The 24,823-nt window shown below is 38.1% G+C and overlaps 1 protein-coding gene across 4 annotated transcripts in view; it reads left to right on the top strand.

The window, feature by feature from the left end:
• Positions 1–24,823, top strand: part of PTN (pleiotrophin) — a 109,550-nt gene that overhangs the window by 56,679 nt on the left and 28,048 nt on the right.

The raw sequence follows: 24,823 nt of genomic DNA, 5'->3' as shown, positions 1-24,823 counted from the left end.
GATATGCCTGGTGGGCTGTAGTTCATGGGGTCGCAAGAGAGTTGGACACAACTTAGGGACTAAACAACAGTATATCCCACAGGACCCTAAAAATGTGGTATATTGTATGTGTGTGTGCATTTGTAGTTTTTTTATTAAATGGGGTTGTAGTGTATAAATTGAGTCAACAACTTCTCATGTAAATAGATGTCACAAATTTTCATGTGGATAGTGATAGATCACATGTAATGGGCACATAGAATTCCTTTTTATAGCTACATTTAATGGATCCATATTGGTGCTGGTGGTTTAGTCGCTAAGTCATGTCCAATTCTGCAACTCCGTGGACTATAGCCCACCAGACTCCTCTGTCCATGGGATTTCCCAGGCAAAAATACTGGAGTGGGTTGTCATTTCCTTCTCCAGAGTATCTTCCCGACTCAGGGATCAAACCCAGGTCTCCTGTATTGCAGGCAGATTCTTTACTGACTGAGTGACCAGGAAAGCCATTAGTAGATCTGATTTCTAGAAAGCTAGGAGATCCCATTACTGAGGTTCTAATTTCATAGTGACAGTCATGTTAACCTCCTCTTATCAGTCCTAAGAAGACAGCCATAGAAATCAGATATACAAAATTTGTGTTTCTGCCAAGAGCTATATGAATTGGGCAAGCTGCTTAGCCTCTTTGATTCTGTTTTTGCTACCTGTAAAATGGTAATGATGCTACCTGTTTTGCAAAGTTGTTGTGACTATCAAATAAGATATGTGTACAAAGCTTTGGTATAACACCTGCATTTAAGTGCAAAATAAATAATAATCTCAACTTGTTTCAGTGAGGAAAAAAGCAAAAGAAAGTGCAGATTTACATTATTTTCTTTCAAACTAAATCCACCATCCAGCAGAAGGGCTGATTGTGCTGTTTTTCTATTGTTAACTAAAAGTGATATCCTATAATAATATCAGTATTAATGAATATATTACATTAACTAGTTTTCTTGAGAGATGATAGGTCTAAATTTTTCAAATTGCAATGGAAATTTTGTTTTCCTCAAATAAATGTGTTTTCCATCTCTATGCTAATATTTATTCTTGATTTTTAGGTCACTAAGTTGAATGTATTGATTTTCATTGGAGACCCATAGAATGAGGTGAAATATCCTCTAGTGTATAAACAATAATTACAAATCATACTTAACATATAAAATGAACTGGGAGGTGAGAAGCAACCCTGAGAGTGAAGCCAGGCAGAGCCTCTGAGTTACTCCCATTTTTCTAGGAAATATTTGGCCAGGAAGATAGTGCTATAAGGGGATTCCCTGGTGGCTCAGATGATAAAGAGTCTGCCTACAATGTGGGAGACCCTGGTTTGATCCCTGGGTCGGGATGATCTGCTGGAGAAGGAAATGGCAACCCACTCCAGTATTCTTGCCTGGAGAATCCCATGGATGAAAGAGCCTGGCAGGCTACAGTCCATTGAGTCACCAAGAGTCAGACACGACTGAGCAATTTCTCTTTCTTTTCTTTCTTTCTTCTCTAGTGCTATAAAACCAAGTCATAACTTTGTTGCTTCATAAAATTCCCGAATGTATTCAAAAACATAGCTTACTTTTCTTGGCAAATTGTTCCCCAGTTAGAGCAATAGATTGCTTACCTGGGTAAAGAGTTTGCTTATCAAACAGCAGTTCACTTATCAAGACACTTCACAACCTTTGTTTCACGAAACCTTTATATCATGAACTTTGCTCAATCCTAGTAAATTCCTTGGGCTTCTCAGGAATTGTTAGTGGTAAAGAATCCACATGCCAATGCAGGAGACATAAGAGACATGGGTTCAATCCCTGGGTCCTGTGGTCAAGGTTATATCTTCCTTACTGTAGTAGGTTTAGTACAATTAGCTTTTCTTAGTTAACAAATTTTTCTGGTTGGTCTTTTGTGAGTAGAGTCTATAGGTAATAATAATTATGATATGCACCACTTATAATTTGGAAAAAATGTATTAAAGAAAAGAAATCATCTAGTAAATAGGTCTCCCTGGCTTCACAGTGGACCATGTGGTAAGCATTTTGAGAAACACATACATTATATAACTTTTAATTCCATAGGACACTTTGTCATACTGAGCAAAGGAGCTGCATTTACATTTTCATGAAAACTTTCAAGTTTTAATTTAATTTTGTTATGGATAAGGGTCATATTTATATATATATATATATATATATATATATATATATATATATATATATATATTGTTTTTTTTTACTATGTCCACGGAGTCTTATACATTACAACACTAAATAAATTCTAGTTGATGGATTAGGAGCTGAAGGATCAATTTAAAGTCACTCCTCTTTAAAATTCTCTGAGAAACAAAATATACATTTTGTTTGTACTTAGATCACATCCCAAGCAGAAAAGAACTCCATGTCAACCCCAAAATAGCCGATAAGCTTTACATTTGGTAATTCATAAATCCCTCTTTATAAGTCCTCTGGAAACAGTAGTTATTTAAAGGAAGCACTGTAAGTAGAAGTTAACAGTGAAATTGTTCACAAATTATGATTGTGGAATGTCAAGAGAGGATAGAGAAAAACTTACTGGCAGATCAGCAACTATTATACCATATAGGGAACAAGTCTTGTTTATTCAGCATGCTCCTTTGTCAACACACCACTAGAATAAGATTCAAGCTATGCAGTAGGATTGCTGATGATTTCCTGTCTTGAAACATGGTTGAGACATATTATATAATAATTAATTAAGATTAAGATCAAGCTAACTTCTTATCTGGCTTCACTACTAACTAGCTATGTGGTTTGGGGTAAGTTATGCAATCGATTAAATCTTCAATTTCATAGTCTATTAACTGCAGATTAACAGTGCCTGCCACAGTTTATCCCACAGTGATTTAGCAGAATTGAACAAGATAGAATCATACCATCTTGGGGTTGAAAAGTAGTTAATGTTTTTTTTAGTCTAATTAGTGCTTTAAAATGAAATGTGCTTCAAAGGAAAAAATTTAATACCATATATATAAAATTTTAAACATATCTTTGAATTTTTAACTCATTCTGAAAATACTCCACCAAAGTTTTTTATGAGTCTGTTTTATGAAGAGAATTGCCTTATCAACATTTACAGGGTCTTCCCAGGTAGCATGGTGGTAAAGAATCCACCTGCCAATGCAGGAGACACAAGAGACACAGGTTGGATCCCTAGGTCAGGACGATCCCCTGGAGTAGGAAATGGCAATGCACCCCAGTATTCTTGCCTGGAAAATTCCATGGACAGAGGAGCCTGGTGGTGCATGGAGGTCACAAAGAGTCTGACACAACTGAGCGCACACACACACACACACGCACGCACACAGTAATACACATACACACCACCAATTTGTTCAGTCTAAGTGAAGGGTTAAGTGGAAAATAATATCTTTACCTTTGAGGGGTAGACTGGTCCTGGTTTCTCCTGATTCTGTTTTGTTAAACTCTTTGCAACCCCATGAATTGCAACACCCCAGGCTCCTCTGACCTGCACTGTCTCCTGGACATTTGTTGTCAACGTGATGTCTCTGCTTTTTAATATGCTCTCTAGCTATTACAAATCTACACAGCATATTAAAAAGCAGAGACATCACGTTGACAACAAAGGTTCGTATAATCAAAGCTATAGTTTTTCCAGTAGTCATGTTCAGATGTGAGAGTTGGACCATAAAGAAGGCTGAGCCCCGAAGGACTGATGCTTTCCAATGGTGGTGCTGGAGAACACTCTTGAGAGTCCCTTGGACTGTAAGGAGATCAAACCAATCAATTCCAAAGGAAATCAGTCCTGCATATTCATTGGCAGAACTGAAGCTGAAGCTCCAATATTTTGGCCACCTGATGCGAAGAGCTGACTCACTGGAAAAGACCCTGATGCTGGGAAAGATTGAAGGCAGGAGGAGAAGGGGACGACAGAGGATGAGGTGGTTGGATGGCATCATGGACTTAAAGTTTGAGCAAATTTTGGGAGATAGTGGAGGACAGAGGAACCTGGGTGCCGCAGTCCATGGGGTCTCAAAGAGTAGGACACAACTTAGTGACTGAACAATAACAATAACTAGGTTAGTCATAGCTTTCCTTCCAAGAAGCAGGCTTCCCTCAAAGATCAGTTGGCAAAGTATCCGCCTGCAATGCAGAAGACCCCGGTTCCATCCCTCAGTGGGGAAGATCTGCTGGAGAAGGGATAAGCTACCCATTCCAGTATTCTTGGGCTTCCCTTTTGATTCATCTGGTAAAGAATCTGCCTGCAATGTGGGAGACGTGGGTTCAATCCCTGGGTTGGGAAGGTCCCCTGGAGAAGGGAAAGGCTACTCACTCCAGTATTCTGGCCTGGAGAATCCCATGGACTATATAGTCCAGTCGGTCACTGCTGAGTGACTTTCACTTCACTTCACTTCCAAGGAGCAAATGTCTTTTAATTTCATGACTGCAGTCACTGACTGCAGTGATTTTGGAGCCCTAGAAAATGAAATCTGTCACTGCTTCTACTTTTCCCCCTTTTATTTGCCATGAAGTGATGGAACCAGATGCCATGATCTTAGTTTCCTGAATGCTGAGTTTTAAGCCAGCTTTTTCACTCTCCTCTTTCACTTTCATCAAGAAACTCTTTAGTTCCTCTTCACTTTCTGCTATTAGAGTGGTATCATCTGCACATCTGAGGTTGTTGATATTTCTTCCAGTAGTCTTGATTCTAGCTTGGAATTCATCCAGTCTGGCATTTGGCATGATGTACTGTGCATATAAGTTAAATAAGCAGGGTGACAATATACAGCCTTGACGTACTCCTTTCCCAGTTTGGAACCAATCAATCGTTTCATATCCAGTTCTGAATGTTGCTTCTTGCCCCTCATTCAGATTTCTTAGAATATGAGTAAGGTGTTCTGGTATTCCCATCTCTTTAAGAATTTCCCACAGTTTGTTGTGATCCACACGGCCAAAGGCTTTACAGTAGTCAATAAAGCAGTTGTTTTTCTGGATCTCCCTTGCTTTCTCCATGATCCAACGAATGTTGTCAATTTGATCTCTGGTTCTGGAAGTTCTCAATTCATGTACTGTTGAAGCCTAGCTTGAAGGACTTTGAGCATAACTTTACTAACATGTGGAATGAGTACAATTGTATGGTAGTTTGAATATTCTTTGGCATTGCCCTTTTTTGGGGATTGGATGAAAACTGACCTTTTCCAGTCCTGTGGCCACTGAAGTTTTCCAAGTTTGCTGACATATTCAGTGCAGCACTTTAACAGCATCAACAGTATTTTAAATAGTTCAATTGGAATTCCATCACCTCCACTAGTTTTGTTGGTAGTAATGCTTCCTAAGGCCCACTTGACTTCACACTCCAATATATCTGGCTCTAGGTGAGTGACCACAGCATCGTGGTTATCCAGGTCATTAAGACCTTTTTTGTATAGTTCATCATTGTCTTGCCACCTCTTCCTAATATCTTCTGCTTCTGTTAGGTCCTTACTGTCTGTTTTTTGTCATGCCCATCCTTGCGTGTGTTCCCTTGGTATCTCCAGTTTTCTTGACGAGATCTCTAGTCTTTCCCATCTGTTGTTTCCCTGTTTCTTACTTTGTGGACTTAAGAAGGCCTTCTTATCTCTCCTTGCAATTCTCTGGAACTCTGCATTCAGTTGGTATATCTTGCCCTTTCTCTCTTGCCTTTCACTCCTCTGCTTTCCTCAACTATTGGAAAGCCTCCTCAGACAACCACTTCGACTTCTTGCATTTCTTTTTCTTTGAGGTGGTTTTGGTGACTGCCTCCTATACAGTGTACGAATCTCTGTCCATAGTTCCTCAGGCACTCTGTTTGCCAGATTGAATCCCTTGAATCTTCTATTCATCACCTCCACCACATAATCATAAAGTGAAAGTCACTCAGTCTCTGATGATCTCAGCTATCTAGCAGATGTCAATACTATGACATCTGGGGCCTCCAATCAGGGAAAACTGAGTTGTTGGGGGGACTGCTTGACTCAATCCAAATGACTCATATGTGCCTTTGAGTTTTTAAAAATAATTTCCCCATATTTTCCTGTATCTTTATGCTGATAATGATATACTTAGAGGCAGCATTTATTATCTTTCTTCTAATTTACTACAGACTTGAAAAACAGATAGCCAAACCTGCAGAATTATATATAAAATTCAAAAGATAATGATGGATCTCCTAAGGGTATCAACCCTGTGATACTGTTTCATTGGGTTTGGCTGGTCAGTTTTAAATTTTTTTCATTCATTCAGTAAATATGTGCCAAGTACCTACATAATTACTAAGTATAGAGATCAAAAGATATATAGAACACAGGTTTTAGATACATAAAATTGCTGGATTTATTTGCCAATAAAGCAAGGTGTTAGGCTTAAATAATATGATCTAGGTTAGTGCTCAGTTGCTTCAGACACATTCAACTCTTTGCAACCCTTATAGACTGTAGCCCACCAGGCTTCTCTGTGCATAGGATTTTCCAGGCAAGAATACTGGAGTGGAGGGTGGCCATGCCCTCCTCCAGGGGATCTTCCCAACCCAGGGATCAAACCTACATCTCCTGTGTCTCCAGCATTTTAGGGGGATTTTTTTACTGGGAAGCTCATGACCTAGGTTAGCAACTACTTTAAATTTAGTTAAAACTTGCAACTGCAAGGTTATAATCTATTTGTGTTGTTCCCCGCTGTCATTGTCATGTTAGACATACTGTAATCAGTGCTAACTTTGTCTCTTATTGTCTGTGTAAGAGTTGTCAAGAAATCACCTCATTTACCGCTAGAAAAATTAAATGAAATTTACAGTGGATAGACTCCAGCTCGTATAAGGAAGAACTTTCTATTTGAGCTTCTTAAAAATAGAAATGTACTTGTTACTTTCCTACCTGTATTTAATTTGGATTTGAACTTTTTTCTTGCTTTTTGAGACAGAGACTAAATTACTGATTTTAGATTTTTTTCCCCCTTTCAATATAAGTATTGTGTGGTAGAACCTGTTATCTGACGTTGTATCCATCTCACAGTGTTATTGTCTGACTAGAACTTCACTGTCTTACTCAAGAGGTATGTTTTCCAAATACGTGTCAAAATTTCCTGAAACCAAGATTCTTTATGGCCATCAGATCACTATTACTTGCCACTTTCTCACACAACTAAATAAGGTTTATTTGGTGTGAAGGAACCATTTTGATCTCGTTACTCTTTTATAAATTCCAATGGTAGTTTTAGGCCTCAGGCTAATTATTTCTAGAAAGGAGGCAGTTCAGTAAGTGGGGCATTGATGCTTCCGAAAAAGGGGGGAAAGAAAAATCATCAGCTTCCTTCTTGGACATGGAAACCACGCAGAAGGACTTCACAGGATCTCTGAAGGGACAAGGAGCAATTGATTCTCATGCACCAGCATACGGTCTCGTACTCAGGTTCGAATTCCTTCACCAACAGCGCTTTCAGTGAATCATCAGATGAAGGAAGATTGAGTGGAAGGCACCATGTGTGTGAGAGGAGGATGTTGGAATGAGGTGAAAATAACCATGTAAGCAGGAACAGAAAGTGGGCTTTTGGAGGACAAGGCGAGTGAGCAGAATCACAATCCTTGATTTTAATGTTTCTAGTTTCCAGTGTTAACATCTCTTTCAGCATATTTTTTAGTAGCGAACTTTTCACCATTAGTGAAATATGATGGAGAATGCAAAGAATGAGGCAGACAGAGTGAATGGGGATGAGGTATCCCAACCAAGCTGCAAGGTCTCTTGCTGTTTTAAACTAACCTGATGTAATGTTCTCATTTTGGAAGATGTCACTAGGTCCCTAATGAAGTGAGTTTGCCAGGCTTCTAACAAGATTTTCCTCTTTCCCAAAGCAACACTCTGCATAATCAATTAAGCCTTTCCTTGATTTCTTTTTTTTTTTCTTCCCATTCTTCTTTATTTTTTTAGTCAATGAGCTCAGCTCTAAATGAAAGCTAGAGTTGTATGAACTGAATTGGCTGGAAATAGTAGCTGAAAGGCGTGCAAATCAAAGCTGGCAAGTTTCAGCTCTTCCGTTCTTGAGGGAGAGACTAACTTCAATCCAGATGGCTTCCTAGGCAATTGTTTGATTATTCCAGCACTTTGTTCCTGGTATGGAACCAGGCATTAATAACCCAGCCTTTGCAAGCTAAACCAAGAAAACACACACCATATCTTTACCTTTAAGTGGCTTAGTACCCATTTAGACACTTCCACCAGTGTGGGAACTGTGTAGGAAGGGATTTTACATCACTCATGGATTGAGGGAGGGTATGTAGAGAAGATAACCATCAGGCTGTTTGATCCTAACCTAGCATAGGGCCTAAACTACAGAGAAAAGAGAAAACTATGAGCTCTGAAGTCAGTCAGCTCCATCTTCTTTGGTACCTACACCAAGGACAAAGGTTTCTAGTGTCTTTGTGAAAGATGTGAGTCTATATTTGTATCTCTCTACAGAGATCTTTCTATTGATCTATCTATCAATCGATCTATCTATCCATCTATCTCCATACACACATTTGGGGGATGAAATTATTAATATTTGTTATTTTGCTTTTGGAAATTATTTGCCTTCAAGTCAATCCCACGGATGGTCTGGTAGGCTGCAGTCCATGGGGTCGAGAAGAGTCAGACACGCCTGAGCAACTTCACTTTCACTTTTCAATTTCATGCAGTGGAGAAGGCAATGACAACCCACTCCAGTGTTCTTGCCTGGAGAATCCCGGGGATGGCAGAGCCTGGTAGGCTGCCGTCTGTGGGGTTGCACAGAGTCGGACACGACTGAAGCGACTTAGCAGCAGCAGCAGCAGCAGCAGCAGCAGCATTCATTTTTAGAATGTTACTAAGTATATTCAAGAACTCCTGCAAAGTGAGAAAATGTAGAGGTTTTTTACAAGGATCTATAGCTCCTCTAGGGGCTTCCCAGGTGGCTCAGTGAGCAAAGAATCCACCTACAATGCAAGAGATGTGGGTTCAGTCCTGGGGTAGGGAAGATCCCTTGGAGGAGGGCATTGCAACCAACTCCAGTATTCCTGCCGGGAGAATCCCATGGACAGAAGAGCCTGGTGGGCTACAGTCCATAGGATTGCAAAGAGTCAGACATGACAAGTGTCTGAGCACGCACATAACTCCTTTAAAAAGTAGTGATAGCTCTCCTGTACTGTACAAATAGCATTCTGATGGGCAAAGACTTAAATATGGATGTGGTTCTTGTATTCTCTTTCTACATCAGTTTCTAGAAAGTGTAAAGCCATGTATCAATAAATTATTAGTGAAGATCATGACATCTGGTCCCATCACTTCATGGGAAATAGATGGGGAAACAGTGGAAACAGTGGCAGACTATTTTTTTACGCTCTAAAATCACTGCAGATGGTGACTGCAGCCATGAAATTAAAAGACGCTTACTCCTTGGAGGAAAAGTTATGACCAACCTAGATAGCATATTCAAAAGCAGAGACATTACTTTGCCAACAAAGGTCCATCTAGTCAAGGCTATGGTTTTTCCAATGGTCATGTATGGATGTGAGAGTTGGACTGTGAAGAAAGCTGAGCACCGAAGAATTGATGCTTTTGAACTGTGGTGTTGGAGAAGACTCTTGCAAGTCCCTTGGACTGCAAGGAGATCCAACCAGTCCATTCTGAAGGAGATCAGCCCTGGGATTTCTTTGGAAGGAATAATGCTAAAGCTGAAACTCCAGTACTTTGGCCACCTCATGCAAAGAGTTGACTCATTGGAAAAGACTCTGATGCTGGGAGGGATTGGGGGCAGGAGGAGAAGGGGACGACAGAGGATGAGATGGCTGGATGCCATCACTGACTCGATGGACGTGAGTCTGAGTGAACTCCGGGAGTTGGTGATGGACAGGGAGGCCTGGCGTGCTGCGATTCATGGGGTCGCGAAGAGTCGGACATGACTGAGCCACTGAACTGAACTGAACTGATATAAGAGTTGGACCATAAAGAAGGCTGAGCACTGAAATTGATGCTTTTGAACTGTGGTGTTGGGGAAGACTTTTGAGAGTCCCTTGGAATGCAAGGAGATCAAACCAGTCAATCTTAAAAAAAAAATCAATCCTGAATATTCATTGGAAGAAATGATGCTGAAACTGAAGCTCCTATACTTTGGCCACCTGCTGCCAAGAGGTGACTCATTAGAAAAGACTGTGATGCTGGGAAAGATTGAAGGCAGGAGGAGAAGAGGACAACAGGTTGAGATGGTTGGATGGCATCACTGACTCAATGGACATGAGTTTGAACTAGCTTTGGGAGATGGTGAAGGACAAGAAAGCCTGGCATGCTGCAGTCCATGAGGTCACAAAGAGTTGGACATGACTAAGCGGCTGAACAACAACATATAAGAATACATGGCAGGCATTTTTTATTCTACCTTCTCTATTCAACTTTGTGGTTAAGAACATAGATTTAATTTGGTTTTGGCTGATCTAGGTTCAAATGTTATTTTTTAAAAAATTGAAGTTGACTTAAACACTCTTCTAACACTTTGTGATCTTGGGCAAGTTATCTAGATTCTCTAATTTCTGTATTTCTCACCTGCAAAACTGGACTAATATTGACTCATTTCTAATGTTGGGACGATAAAAGATAAAGCTTTTAGCACAGAGCAAAGCCTTTAATCCATGATGGCTACTGTATTTCCCTACTCTTTATTTTTCCTTTGCCTTTTTCTTTATTTTTCTTTTGTAATCCTTTGAGATTGTATATCTTTTAAAAGCTACCTTAAAATTATTGAAAGAAATTGGGCCATAAATCATTTAAATAAGTAATCAAATTATTAGCAAATATTTAAATTTTGATTCCTAAAGAAATTATGGTTTAGAAGTGTTGATGAAATTTTCAATATCACCTAGGGATCTTGACCTTGTTGGAATGAATAGTTTAGCAGGTCTGACGTGGGACCTAGTCTGAATTTCTAAGAAGCTCCTAGGTGCTGCTGGTCTCAGAGTAGTGCTTTGGGTAGTAAGAGGTTCAGAAGAGAGGCTTGGAACTTTATAAAAACACAAAGTATTGAGTGCCTAGCACACTTTGAATCACAACCAAAAGCAGTGAGCTGATGTCTTCTTCTTTAATGAGTTAAAAGATTCCTTTCTGTAATCCAAATTACCTGAAGGAGTCCCATGGGATTCTCTTTCTGACAGGAGTCATTGTCTTTCCAGCCCTTGTGAGTCATGGCATTCCCTGAGCAGGCGCCTTGGTCCTTTGACTCTTGGACAGTCTTTGCCTTTACGCTGTGGCACTTCTCAGAGCCTTTCATTATGTCAGGTTGAATATTTATTAGGCTCTTGTAACATAATGCTGAGCTAAATAACATAGATATTCACTGGCCAAGAAACAGTTTCTAAAGCAATGTTAATTTAATGATTGGTTCAGAAACAGCTATTTGGGGATTTTTTTAGCTTCACAATTTCACTAAAACATACCATGTTAAGGTTACCAGTGATTCCTTATTGCTAATTCCTATAGACATCTTTCCCTGGAATTTGACCCTGTTCATCATTTCTTACTTCTTAGAACTTCCTGTTTGCTTGGTTTCCATGATTCAGCTTCCTTTGCTTGCCTCTTATTCCTCAGTTGCTACTCCCAATTCACTTAAAAAAAAAAAAAGAAAATTTGGCCACACCACCAGGCTTGTGGGATCTTAGTTCCCTGACCAGGGATCAAACCCCGTCCCCCTGCAGTGAAAGCACTGAGTCTTAACCACTTGACCACTAGGGAAGTCCCTCCTCCCACTTATGTAAGAATCAGAATTCTCACGTCTTATGCACATCCTCAATTCTTACTCTATGTCTTCTCACTCCATGGTCTCTTTGGGAAATCTCAAGTCTGCCTACTTATTCAGATAGCATATGTTGACTTCACTTTAATTTCCATCTCTAGATCAGAACTCTTCTTCCAGATTGATAACTTCTATCTCGTTCAACTCAAATGTCCTACTGGTACCTCAGACTCAACATGTCCAAACAAATCTTTACTACCTTTCCTTAATCTTAGTCCTTAAGTGTCTTTAAGCAATTTTTTTTTAATGATCTGAAAAGTAAGGATATTAGAAGAACCTAAACATTCAGATGTCTGAGTATTAATATATTAATAGATATTTCATAAACCATATTGTATATAAATATTTTTATATATATTCTGACATTTAATACATGTCAGTTGCTGAGAATACTGTCCTTAGCATAGATCATCATGTGTATTACTTGGGAAACGCTTGAAAACCATATTCTCTATGTTGGCACCTATTTCTGGATTAAAGATTAGAAACTGAGAAATGTCCTATATTTCTCCTTCCTTCTCCTTACATAAGTTGTATGTTCAATCAATGTGATAAGCCCAACACATTTTACCCCTTAAATAACTTTTTCTCTTTTTACTTTTTTCTAGTAAAGCAGAAAAATTGGATAGTAGAAAAATTAAAAATAGAACTGTCATATGATATGTATCCAGAAGAATTAAACTTCAGATCTCAATGAACTATCATGGTCATCACAACATTATTCACAATAGCCAATTTAGTAGAATTTTTCTAGTAAAGTAGAAACTTTTCTAGTAAAGTAGAAAATAGCCACTTTACTTTTTTCTTCTCTCAATCCCTTTTCCAGTGCCACAGTTTAAGTCTTCTCTGTGTCTTACCTGGATGATGTGAACTGGCCTTCTCTAAGCCTTCCTGAGTCCAGGTCCACCATCTCCCGTTCACTCTGCTAACCTATTGCTGAGCACTCTCTCAGGTTCACAGCTGGCCATGGTCCTCCTTCTCTCAAAATTCTTCATAGCTCCATATTTTCTCAAGTAAAATATCATTGCATTTCTCATGTGACCCTTACATATGACAATCAAGAAACAACAAGATTAGTCTCTTCCATCTCTTAGTTCCTTTTCTATTTCTCAAATTTTCTCAGTGGTGCTTGAGCAGTTTTTAATTAATCATTGATTCCTAGACTATATCACACTCATTCAGACCTGGAGGCCTTTGCCTGGATGTTCTTCTTTCTCTAACCTAAAATATTATTTGAGACTAAACTCAAAACTAGTCTCCTCTGATAGCTTTCCTTAAAGTCTTTGAACATAACCAGGTAACTTTTTTATACCCATTAAAAATAAGAAGAACAAAGCTATTATAGAAAATTTTAATTATAGTGCATCATTATTTTATCAGGAAATAGTATTGGATTTGATTCAGGATTTTTATGGCATCTATTGAGCTAATCCCATGATTTTTCTCCATTATTGTCATAATTCTGCCAATGTAGTGAATGTGTTGGCTGTTAAAACAGCCTTGCATCTTGGAATAAACACCACGTTATGATTAGCTTTTGTTTTATATTTACTGGATTTTATTTACTAATATTTTAGAAATGTTTTTATGTTTATGTTCATTAGGATATGGTCATTAGGAGGTTTCTTGTAATGTCCTTGTTAAGTTTTGTTATCAAGTTCATTCATACTGAATTTTTTTCTATGTATACCAATTATCCTTCACAGTCTCCTGGAGTTTGCTCAAATTCATGTCCATTGAGTCGGAGGGCAGCATAAGATGAGATGGTTAGATAGCATCACTGACTCAATGGACATGAATTTGAGCAAACTCCAGGAGATATTGAAGGACGGGATGCCTGGCATGCTGCAGTCCATGGGGTTGCAAAGAGTTGGGCACAGATTAAGAGTTGGGCACAGAACAACAAAAACCTTAGACTATGATTCTGGATTGGTCTATTTTTTCCAGTTCTGAGTAATTCATGTCTTTTGAGATTTTATTATATGTAAACCCTCTTGGTATTATGTCTTCTAGATTAATAGATACTTTTCTAATTATGAAATGTCTCTGTTTTGTTAATTCTTCCTGTCTTGACATCTACATTGACTAACACTACTATAGCCACACTAGAATTTTTTTTATGATTGGTTTGCTTTCAACTTAAAAAAAAAAATTATACTTAATTTATCTTTTATAGATAGCATGCAGTTCAATATTGCTTGTCTCTTTTCTTGACATTGTGTTTTTAATACATTTTGTCTGCTTATATTTAATGCAGTTATTCATATGTGTTGATTTGCATACACTTTGTTGCTATTTCTTTTTATCCCATTTGTTCTTTGTTCCTTTGTCCCTTCTTTCCTGATTGTTTCAGGTTAATCAAACCTTATTTTACATTGCATTATAATTTTTCTACTCTTTTAAATTATTACTCTTTAAATTATTTCTTTTAGAGGTTGCATTAGGAATTGACATATGTATCTCTGACATATAACTTGCTATTTAAAATGAATTTTACACCATTTTATGTAAGTAAAAAATCCTTAAAACAATATAATTGCATTTCCCCCATCATGCCTATAAAGACGATTTTCAAAGTGGTTCCAGCTAACAGATTATGAGAGTTAAAGTTTCTGTACATTTTTGCTAACATTTGGTATGGTTATTCTTTAACTTTCAGTCGGTTGAGTGGCTGTGTAGTAGTATCACATAGAGGTTTCCTGATAATGTTGGACATCTTCTGATGTGCTCATTTGCCATTTGCGTATCTTCTTTGAAAGTGTGCAGTTCTTTTGCTCATATTTTTATGGGTTTTCTTATTACTGATTTGTAAATGTTCTCTATGTATTCTAGTGGAAATCCTTTGAAAGATAAATATTTTACATATATATAGTTATGTAATTGGTATTAGTATATTGATCTGGTATCCTGTAACATTACAGAATTCATTTATGGTTCTGGTAGCTTTTGGGGGTAATTCCATTGAATTGTAAATAGAAACTTATTTCTGGAGGGTTCTTTGGTAATTCTAGGTATCAAATTAAGAGACCTGGTATAGTCTGTCAGATACATTCAAGACATACTGGTTGAGATTTTCTGTGATTTCTTTGTGGTCAAAAAGTAATACTCAGTTCCTTTTCTGGTCCAAGTTTAGTCTGCAACAGACCAGTCAATAAATTTAGATCCCTTTTCAAAACTCTCAAAAAAAAAAAAAAAAAAAAAGAATAAATTCTCACTTGCCGGGTGTGACGTTTTCATTACTTGTCTGACCTTTGTGGCAGATGCAGAACTTCTCTGAATTGATCCTGATTGCTCTTCTACCAAGTCTCTGCCTCACACAGCCATAAAATATTTATTATTTAGTGCCCACCCCCCAAACAAAATGATGTGAAATACTCTCCTAATGCTTAGCAGAATGTTCAGTTCAGTTCAGTCACTCAGTCATGTCCAACTCTTTGTGACCCCATGGACTACAGCACACAGGCCTCCTTGTCCATCACCAACTCCTGGAGCTTGCTTAAACTCATGTCCTTCGAGCAGTATGTTAATGAACATGAAAATTTGCATGCTGTTTTGTTAATTATATTTTTGATTGGGTCACTTCATTTCAACAAATAAAGCTACTAGTTATTAACGAGATGCCGTTTGAACTCAGTAGTTGATAAAGTTGTATCCAGTTGTTTACAAGAGTATGAGAACGTGGTAATCTTGAAGGAAATATGTTTTCATTTGATGTTAAGATCCACATATTTTAAAAAAAGTGTTTTCTTACTGAGCTAGGCTGAAGGAGTATGGACTGTGTCTTCAGTCAGCATGGGGCATTTATCCATGATTTGTTAACACTATTGACTCTTGCTTTGAGAAACTAATTAAGTTTGCCAGTACCCACAGCTTTCTTTTGATTTTTACTGCCTAAAATTGATAAATACACTTTAAAATTTGCAGAAGAAATCTTAGCAAGAATATTAGATATTTCTTTCATCAAAAATACGTTTGTTTTACTTGCAACATTTTTACATCTTCCACCACAAAATATGGCATATACTCTTTGTGTGTCTTTGGCTCCATAAATCATTTGTCATTTGGAGAGATTGTGAGATCAAATATAATTCAAATCTGTGTCTCCCTTATAACCTAGCCTATTATTTTTCACATAGTATGCGGTCACTAAATATTCACTGATAATAATTATGATTTCAACCATCTGCCTGCTATGGCTCCAACTTTTCAATATCACACTTTCTTCTTTTACCAACAAACCAAACTATTTCCTTCAAATTAGTCTCTTGATTTCTCACCTTAAAATTTCTTCCATTTACCCATTGTTGTTTAGTTGCTGAGTTGTGTCCAACTCTTTGTGACTCCATGGACTGTAGCCCTCCAGTCTCCTCATCCATGGGATTTTCCAGGCAAGAATACTGGAGTGAGTGGCCATTTCCTTCTCCAGGGGATCTTCCCAACCCAGGGATCGAGCCCTCATCTCCTGAATTACAGGCGAATTCTTTACTGCTGAGTCATCAGGGATCATGTTTCTTCCATTGGAAATGCTTTTCGTTCCAGATTTACTTACTTAATCAAAATTCAAACTACTTTAAAAGGAGGTATTGCCACCCTCTTTATGAACCTACTTCTGGGGGCTTCCACCCCTCACTTTCTTCCTCTAAGAGCTACAGGGGTCACTACTGATGGAGCACCTAACGTGTGCCTGTCAAGATGCCAGATATTTTATATCTGTTATCTCATTGTAATCTTTAAAAAAACTAGGAGTCTGCATGATAAAACTTTAAATTTCTTTACCACAGAGGGTATTGAGAATAAAAGGGAGTGACTGCTTTGTTCACATCACAGATATAATAAGTGACAAAGCTTATATGGAAGAAATCTGGCTGACTCCAAACCCTCTTCTTTTTCCATATATTAAAAAATTAGTTTTTCATGCCTTATGATTCACTGTCTTATTTTCTTCATAATTGTAGTCATACTTATTATAGTGTGTGTTTGATCCTTGATAAGAAGACATAATCATGTCAAACATTAAAGTATGGGATAGTTAAAATATACACTTGTAAAGTTCCTGTTTTTGCTACCCAAAACAAAGCATTTTGCATACTCAAATATATTTCATATTAACTACTTGAAACATTTTCACATTTCTACTTTTGAAAAAAATATTGTTTTGTAACATCATATCCCCTATGGACTTTCAGAATGGCCAGACCAGTGACTCTTAAATGCATTTTTTCTGAATTTCCCTGGTGGTCCAGTGGTTGAGAAGCTGCCTGCCAATGCAGGGGACATGGGTTTGATCACTGGTCCAGGAAGGGCAACAGGGCAAGTAAACCCATGCATGGCAATGACTGAAGCCCACGTACCCTAGAGCCCGTGCTCTGCAACGAGAGAAGCCCCTGCAATGAGAGAAGCCACCGCAATGAGAAGCCTGCATACTGCAACCAGAAAAGCCCGTGTGAAGTCAAAAATAAATAAAATTAATTGAAAAAAAAGAACAGATAGTAGTATCCGGTTTTAAAAAATAAATACATTTTTCTTTCTTGACAAATGAAACCTTACAAGGAAAGTCATACAAGAGAAGTTGCTGCAGGTGAAGCTGAGATAAGGGTGGGAGATATGGTGTGACTGTCAGTATCATCTCAGGTTTCTTTCATGCCTGGCAGCAGCCCTTGACCTCTCCCTGGAAACAGCAGTTCTCTAAAAATCATTGTTTAGCCTAACTTTATTTTTCTAATGAAAATCAGAAGAGATTCTTAAATGTGTGTGTGTGAAGTTTGTGAGTCTTGGAACATGTTCTTGACTCCCAAGTACTATAAGCATTATAAGTACTTTGGTAATAAATACCTGGAAATGAACCAAAGTACACAGAACATCCACAACATGGGTAAACAAAAATAATAAGAAAGCCGAAAGAGAAACACACATACTACATAAAGGGTATCGAGATGACCAGTTGAGTATGGCGGCTGCCCCTTTCTTGGTAACTTAGGGTTTTTGTTATGTTTATACAGCATGCCGGCTTCCCAGATGGTGCTAGTGATAAAGAGCCAACCTGCCAATGCAGGAGACGTAAGAGACAAGGGTCTCATCCCTGAGTCGGGAATATCTCTTGGAGAAGGGCATGGCAACCCACTCCCGTATTCTTGCCTGGAGAATCCCATGGACAGAACAACTTGGGGGGCTACAGTCCATGGGGTCACAAAGAGTTGGACACGGCTGAAGTGACTTAGCACAGCATACAACATTCCTCTCTGCCTGACTTCCCCTTGCTTCTCTTTTCCTGAGCAGTTGATAACGCTGTCTGTCTTTCTCCCTCACAATTTTCATGATTAACTCATTTCCTCTTCCTCCTTTTGAGGTCCACCCACTGTTAGCTGGTACTGTACACTCTATTCTAATCACATTCTGTCACTGAATATATTGTATACATCATCTCCGCAAATTCATTTATTTGATCCCGTTTGCCTGAAGTTCCCTTCCTTCCCTCATTTCTTTATTTAGAAGACCAACTATTTTTTTAAATCTGATAAAATATACCACAGCCCTCTACCTCACTCACCCTTGCTAAGCAAAATTATCACTTGAGCCTAGGTACTCAAATAGCACTGTGTGTATAAGTGCTTCAGGATATTTAACATAATGAATCATGTCACTCATTTCTCACATTTTTTTCCCAGTTACACAGAATTCTTTCAGGGGAGGGCTGAATCATATTCTTTTATCATGTTCTTATGCCTAGTAGACATCCAGCCCTCAGTAGGTACCCTAAAAATTGGTGAATAAATACCTAAAGAAAATGTCCTAAAATATCACATTTCTCCAACAGGGGCCATTATGCTGTGAAAATAATTCAGCCTGAAAGCTACCCATTTTTATTGTGTTATACAAAATTAAACAAATGTCATACTATCAATCTGATTGATATGTACTTAGTTAAAATCAAAGATGGAACATGGTTGAATTCATTAATGGGCTGTGAGTAGAGTGTATCTGAGGTCATGAACACACATGCTTGGGACACATTCTTTTCAAGGCTTAATGTTTAAGTAAGGCAGCTTAACAAGGTCAAAGTGAAAGGCTGGTTTAGCAAAAGATTCCATTGTAAACATAATGGTTATTTATATGAGACTTTAGGAATCTAAGGCAATGATCAACCATTTGAAAATAAATCAATTTGAGGATTATGACTTGAAGAAGGGTTAGTGAAAATAAAAGTGGCCTATAAAAAGGAAAAAAAATTACTATTTCGCAGAGCTTTAGAAAGATAGATCACAAAATATCTAGAAAGTTTTGGTGATGTGTAATATTTGATGTATTACAAATCATTCATAGACTGCTCTTGTATGTATGAAACTGCTTTAGATCCTGGTTGTTTCTAGCTCAATTTTTTCAGTGAATCTTATATCCATGGCATAGACAAAGAGCTGAGGCATCACTTTAGCATGAATACTACTTCCTCTATTCGATGCCATGTTTTAGCTATATTCTTTTGCTAGCAAAAAATTTACTAAGTGGCAACTTTGTGCTGGGACCCTGTCTCAGGTATTTGAATAAAAGGAGGGCAGTAGAATAGTTTCACCACACAAGAGGTATAATATGCAGTTGCAAAGTTATATATTTTTTCATTTCATACATGTTAAATTGCATAACAATTTCATTCATTCTCAACATGGAGCCTCTATACTTCAGTGAACTCCAAAGAAATACTGGGGATAAAGGTCCTTGAGTTTCTTTTAACCTTTTAAGAAGTCAAAAGCCTGAACAAATTTGTGTCCTAATAAAGCTGAACAAGTCTTCAGTTGGCATTAATTAAATCATATCTCTCTGGTTTTTAAAAAAAATTTTATCCTTTGATTTTAGATAAGATTAGACAGCTAAAAGTGTCATGCTCATTATTTCTTAATGAAAATAAGTACTTCCTTTTAATAAGTAATATGAGTGTAGGGGTGAACTAACTTTATTCAGCAACTAGTAATATATTTCTTGATAATCTGGGTTAGCTCTATGTCTACAACTTAGTTTCCACAACAAATATTTCTTGATATTCTATGTTAGCTCTGAGTTTGCATCCTGCATTTTCACAACAAACCTCTCAAGTTATTATAATCATACCCACTTTGTAGATGTCAAAACAGCGGTTTAAATGGTTGTGATTTGCCCAAGAACATTCCAAAAATTATATGGTAGAGCTGAAGTTTAAGCCAAAGCTTCTGCCTCTAAATCCTATATTAGTCATTCCAAACAAATCACTAAGAGACATATTCCAGCATCCTTGTCTTATGTTTACACCAGATGTTAATCATCTTTAAAATTTTAGATCCTATTAAAATACTAACACTTTTCCTTCTCATCAGTGATTTTTTCTATAGAAGTGACCAGGATTTAATCTATTAACACTTCCCCCCGCTAGTTGGTTTCTTTAACTGATTTCGTTTCATCCTTGAGCTTCATTCATGCTTATTAGTGATTGAGATAACGCGACAGCGATTTCCAGACACCAGGCATCTAGGGTAGTCTTCTAGTTAACTGTTAAGCCCCATGAAATTAAATCTGTCAGAGTAAGGACAGCAAAAGTTGGCAGTAGGTGGAGTGAAAATAAGTAAATTATTCAAAAGACCTGAGCTGGCTTAGCAAGGCTTATTCTGCCATTGTTCTAGTTCCCTCCGTTCGAAAACTAAGTCCCGACCCTGACCACTTCCTTAAGTCAGTATTCTTGCCTCTGTGCTCATTTAGCACGTGTTGGAGAGTGGCAGAGATACACCATATGGAGATACTTCTGCCTTTGTTTGATGCTAAGGACAAATAAAGTGAAAGAAAGTGAAAGTGAAGTCGCTCAGTCGTGTCCGACTCTTTGCGACCTCATGGACTGTAGCCTACCAGGCTCCTCCATCCATGGGATTTTCCAGGCAAGAGTACTGGAGTGGGTTAAACAACCAACAGATACCACAAGCAAGGGAAGCTCTTATCTACACACATTCAGTTACTCAAGTTCTTAACACTGCAACAAGGCACCAGCATGCTACTTGTTTTTTTTTTTTTTTTTTAATAATTTGACTCATCTCTTTCCTAAACTCCTTTACTCTCTTTTAAAAAATAATTGTTTCCTTTGCTCTACCCAGAAGAATCTAAAGTTACCAAAACAGAGGCTTAAGCAGAATGGCAGCCAAAACAGGAGGAAGAGGAAAAGATAAGTTGAAAACTCAAACCTATTGCTGATCACAAATTTTACACATTTTCCCTGTACATATGGAATTGTGTGCATTTTCTTTAGAACATCTAAAAGCTGAAATTAACCATTTGCCCACTAATTAAGATTCCAAATTTTTCTGAATTCATAGGGGGAAACAATATAAATAGAGTTTACTTTATTCTATTAACTCTAACTCTCATAACAGTTCCTCTCTCCTTTCTTCCTCTCTGCTACCACTACAGTTAAGATCCCTGTTTAATGGACGATTCTATGATTTTAGAACATTTTTTCAGAAAATTCTGGCCTCTGTGGGATTTTTCTCTTGAAATAAAGTGACTTTAACTTGATTGAAAGAAAGCTTTTTGAAAATAATTATAAAAGTAAGGTTAGCAATGTCAGACTAGAAATGCTGAGGTTAATATAGCCAGCAATAGTATCCTTCTATTAATAACTCTGTGTGTGTGTGTTTATGGAAGAGTTCTATTTCTGCTAAGTGTCCATGTTTTCTCAGTGACCTCTCTTTCCACTGTGTATGATACATGGCTCTTCAAGCATCACTCTTTTGCTTGGTCAGAAAATTCTCTCAATAGCTGTGCTCTCATGATGGAAATTTCTGAATTCTCACTTTCCTGCCATTAGAGTGGTATCATCTGCATATCTGGGGTTGTTGATATTTCTCCCAGCAACCTTGATTCCACCTTAACTACAGAACCTCTTGACAGTGAAAGAGTAGAGTGAAAAATCTGGCTTAAAACTCAACATTCAAAAAACCAAGATCATGGCATCTGGCCCCATCACTTCATAGCAAATAGATGGGAAAAAGTGGAAGCAGTGACCAGTTTTATTTTGGGGGGCTCCAAAATTACTGCAGATAGTGACTGCACCCATGAAATTAAATTACACTTGCTCCTTGAAAGAAAAGCTATGACAAACCTAGGCAGCACATTAAAATGCAGAGACATTACTTTGCCAACAAAGGTCCATATAATCAAACCTATGGTTTTTCCAGTATCATGTATAGATGTGAAAGTTGGACTATAAAGAAGGCTGAGTGCCAAAGAATTGATGTTTTTGAACTGGGGTACTGGAGAAGACTCTTGAGAGTCCCTTGGACTGCAAAGAGATCAAACCAGTCAATTCTAAAGGAAATGGACCCTGAATATTCATTGGAAGGACTGATGCTGAAGCGGAAGTTCCAGTACTTTGGCCACCTGATGCAAAGAGCCAACTCATTGGAAAAGACCTTGATGCTGGGAAACCAATGAAGGCAGGAGGAGAAGGGGGCGGCAGAGGATGAGATAGTTGGATGGCATCACTGACTCAAAGGACATGAGTTTGAGCAAACTCCAGGAGATAATGAAGGACAGCAAAGCCTGGTACACTGCAGACCATGGGGTCACAAAGAGTAGGATACAATTTAGAGACTGAACAAAAACAACAACAACACAATAATCTAATTCACAATCTAATTTCAAGTATTCATAGGTAATTATGAAACAAAAAGGTATATTACAACATAGAAATGCATTAAAATTTAAAAGTTAACTTACCCTCTGCTGCTGCTGCTGCTAAGTCGCTCAGTCATGTCCGACTCTGTGCGATCCCATAGATGGCAGCCCACCAGGCTCCCCCATCCCTGGGATTCTCCAGGCAAGAACACTGGAGTGGGTTGCCATTTCCTTCTCCAATGCATGAAAGTGAAAAGTGAAAGTGAAGTTGCTCAGTCGTGTCCGACTGTTAGCGACCGCATAGACTGCAGCCTACCAGGCTCTTCCATCCATGGGATTTTCCAGGCAAGAGTACTGGAGTGGAGTGCCATTTCCTTCTCCAGTAACTTACCCTCTAAGAAGACTCAAATGAGAAGTTTCCACCTCCAAAGTGGTTAGTCACTGAGAGTATGTTTTTGGACTGCCTTTGGAGAAAACACCAGAAGACCTTCACTTAGGTTCATGTTACATCTCATAATTATAGTTGCTATGTGGATATGTATTAAATGTATTGTGTAGATGCACCAGGGTACTTAGCTCTGAGAGGACTTGCCAACCAATATGACTCACTTCTCAGACAATTCATGTCCAATGAAAGTCATAGGACAAGTGTCATAATCAGTAACAATTTGTCCGTTTGATCATCACTGAAGTATAATTATAAAAATTTACATTCAATTCAGTTCAGTTCAGTCGCTCAGTCGTGTCTGACTCTTTGCGACCCCCTGGACTGCAGCATGCCAGGCCTCCCAGTCCATAAAGTCCCGGAGTTTACTCAAACTCATGTCCATTGAGTCCGTGATGCCATCCAACCATCTCATCCTCTGTCATCCCCTTCTCCTCCTGCCTTCAATCTTTCCCAGCATTAGGGTCTTTTCCAATGAGTCAGCTCTTTGCATCAGGTGGCCAAAGTATTGGAGTTTCAGCTTCAACATTAGTCCTTCCAATGAATATTCAGGACTGACTTCCTTTAGGATTGACTGGTTGGATATCCTTTCAGTCCAGGGGATTCTTCTCCAACACCACAGTTCAAAAGAATCAATTCTTCGGCACTCAGCTTCACTTATAGTTCAACTCTCACATCTATACATAACTACTGGAAAAACCGTAGCCTTGACTAGATGGACATTTGTTGGCAAAGTAATGCCTCTGCTTTTTAATATGATAGCTAGGTTGGTCATAACTTTTCTTCCAAGGAGTAAGCGTCTTTTAATTTCATGGCTGCAGTCACCATCTGCAGTGATTTTGGAGCCCCCAAAACAAAGTCTGCCACTGTTTCCCCATCTATTTGCTATGAAGTGATGGGACCGGATGCCATGATCTTCATTTTCTGAATGTTGAGCTTTAAGTCAACTTTTTCACTCTCCTCTTTCACTTTCATCAAGAGGCTCTTCAGATCTTCTTCACTTTCTAAAAAAAAAAAAAATTACATTTACAGAAAGTAAAAGCATGTAATTTTAGATTTTAGAAAGTGATGGAGATGCTGAGTTGCTAATTAGGACTTGTGATTCAGGGAAAGGACCAAATGACCAAAATATTAACTTTAACTGATGAATACGAAATATTCATCCATACAATGGAATCCAAAGTCATCAATTAAAAAACACTAAAATGGGCATTTCAAGTGTTACAGAAAGGGAGAAAAAATCACTGACAAGGATATCATTTTATAGATAGGCTTGAATGAGGAAAGGAAATTACAGAACAGAGTGATCTTAGTCCCTTATATATGTGAGGTTTTATTGTTTACATTCATGAGAATGTAAAATCATGTCAACAGTCTACACTTCTGGAAGAAAAATTCTGAGTTAATGAGCGTATGCCATTACTATCATTTTTATATGAAGTATAAAATATCAGGAACATACTAGATGGAGATCAATGACTACCAGGTGAGTTGCTGCAGCCAGTGACTTGGTACAGCTTCAAGAAGTGGGCTGTCCTGGCACTTGTCCTGGTGCCTTCCCCAGTATGCTTGGCAAGGCGATCATGTTGACAGGATGCTGTCACAAGTGACTTCAAGTTCTACAGGAGTCTTGCTAATGTTAGCCTGGGATTTTTTTTTTATTGATATCAAATGAGGAGATTTCAAATTATGAGTAAATGTAAACCCTTTACTCCATTCTAGAATTTAGAGGCTTTTTAGTACATTTGAGTTGAGAAGTGTTTTTGCTGTATATTGAAGGTGTGCTAGCTCTACTTCTGTTTTGGGCTTCACTTTTCAGTGGACCAATGAATAATACAACTATGATGATAAGACAATTGTGATCATGGAGATGATAAAACAAAATGAGAGACATTGATCATTACGGATGCATCTGAAGATAACAGCAAACATATACTTGCACAGATAA

The sequence above is a fragment of the Bos taurus genome, chromosome 4 (assembly GCF_002263795.3).
Source record: "Bos taurus isolate L1 Dominette 01449 registration number 42190680 breed Hereford chromosome 4, ARS-UCD2.0, whole genome shotgun sequence".
Classification (NCBI taxonomy): Eukaryota; Metazoa; Chordata; class Mammalia; order Artiodactyla; family Bovidae; genus Bos; species Bos taurus.
This window is presented reverse-complemented; position numbering and strand designations above follow the sequence as displayed.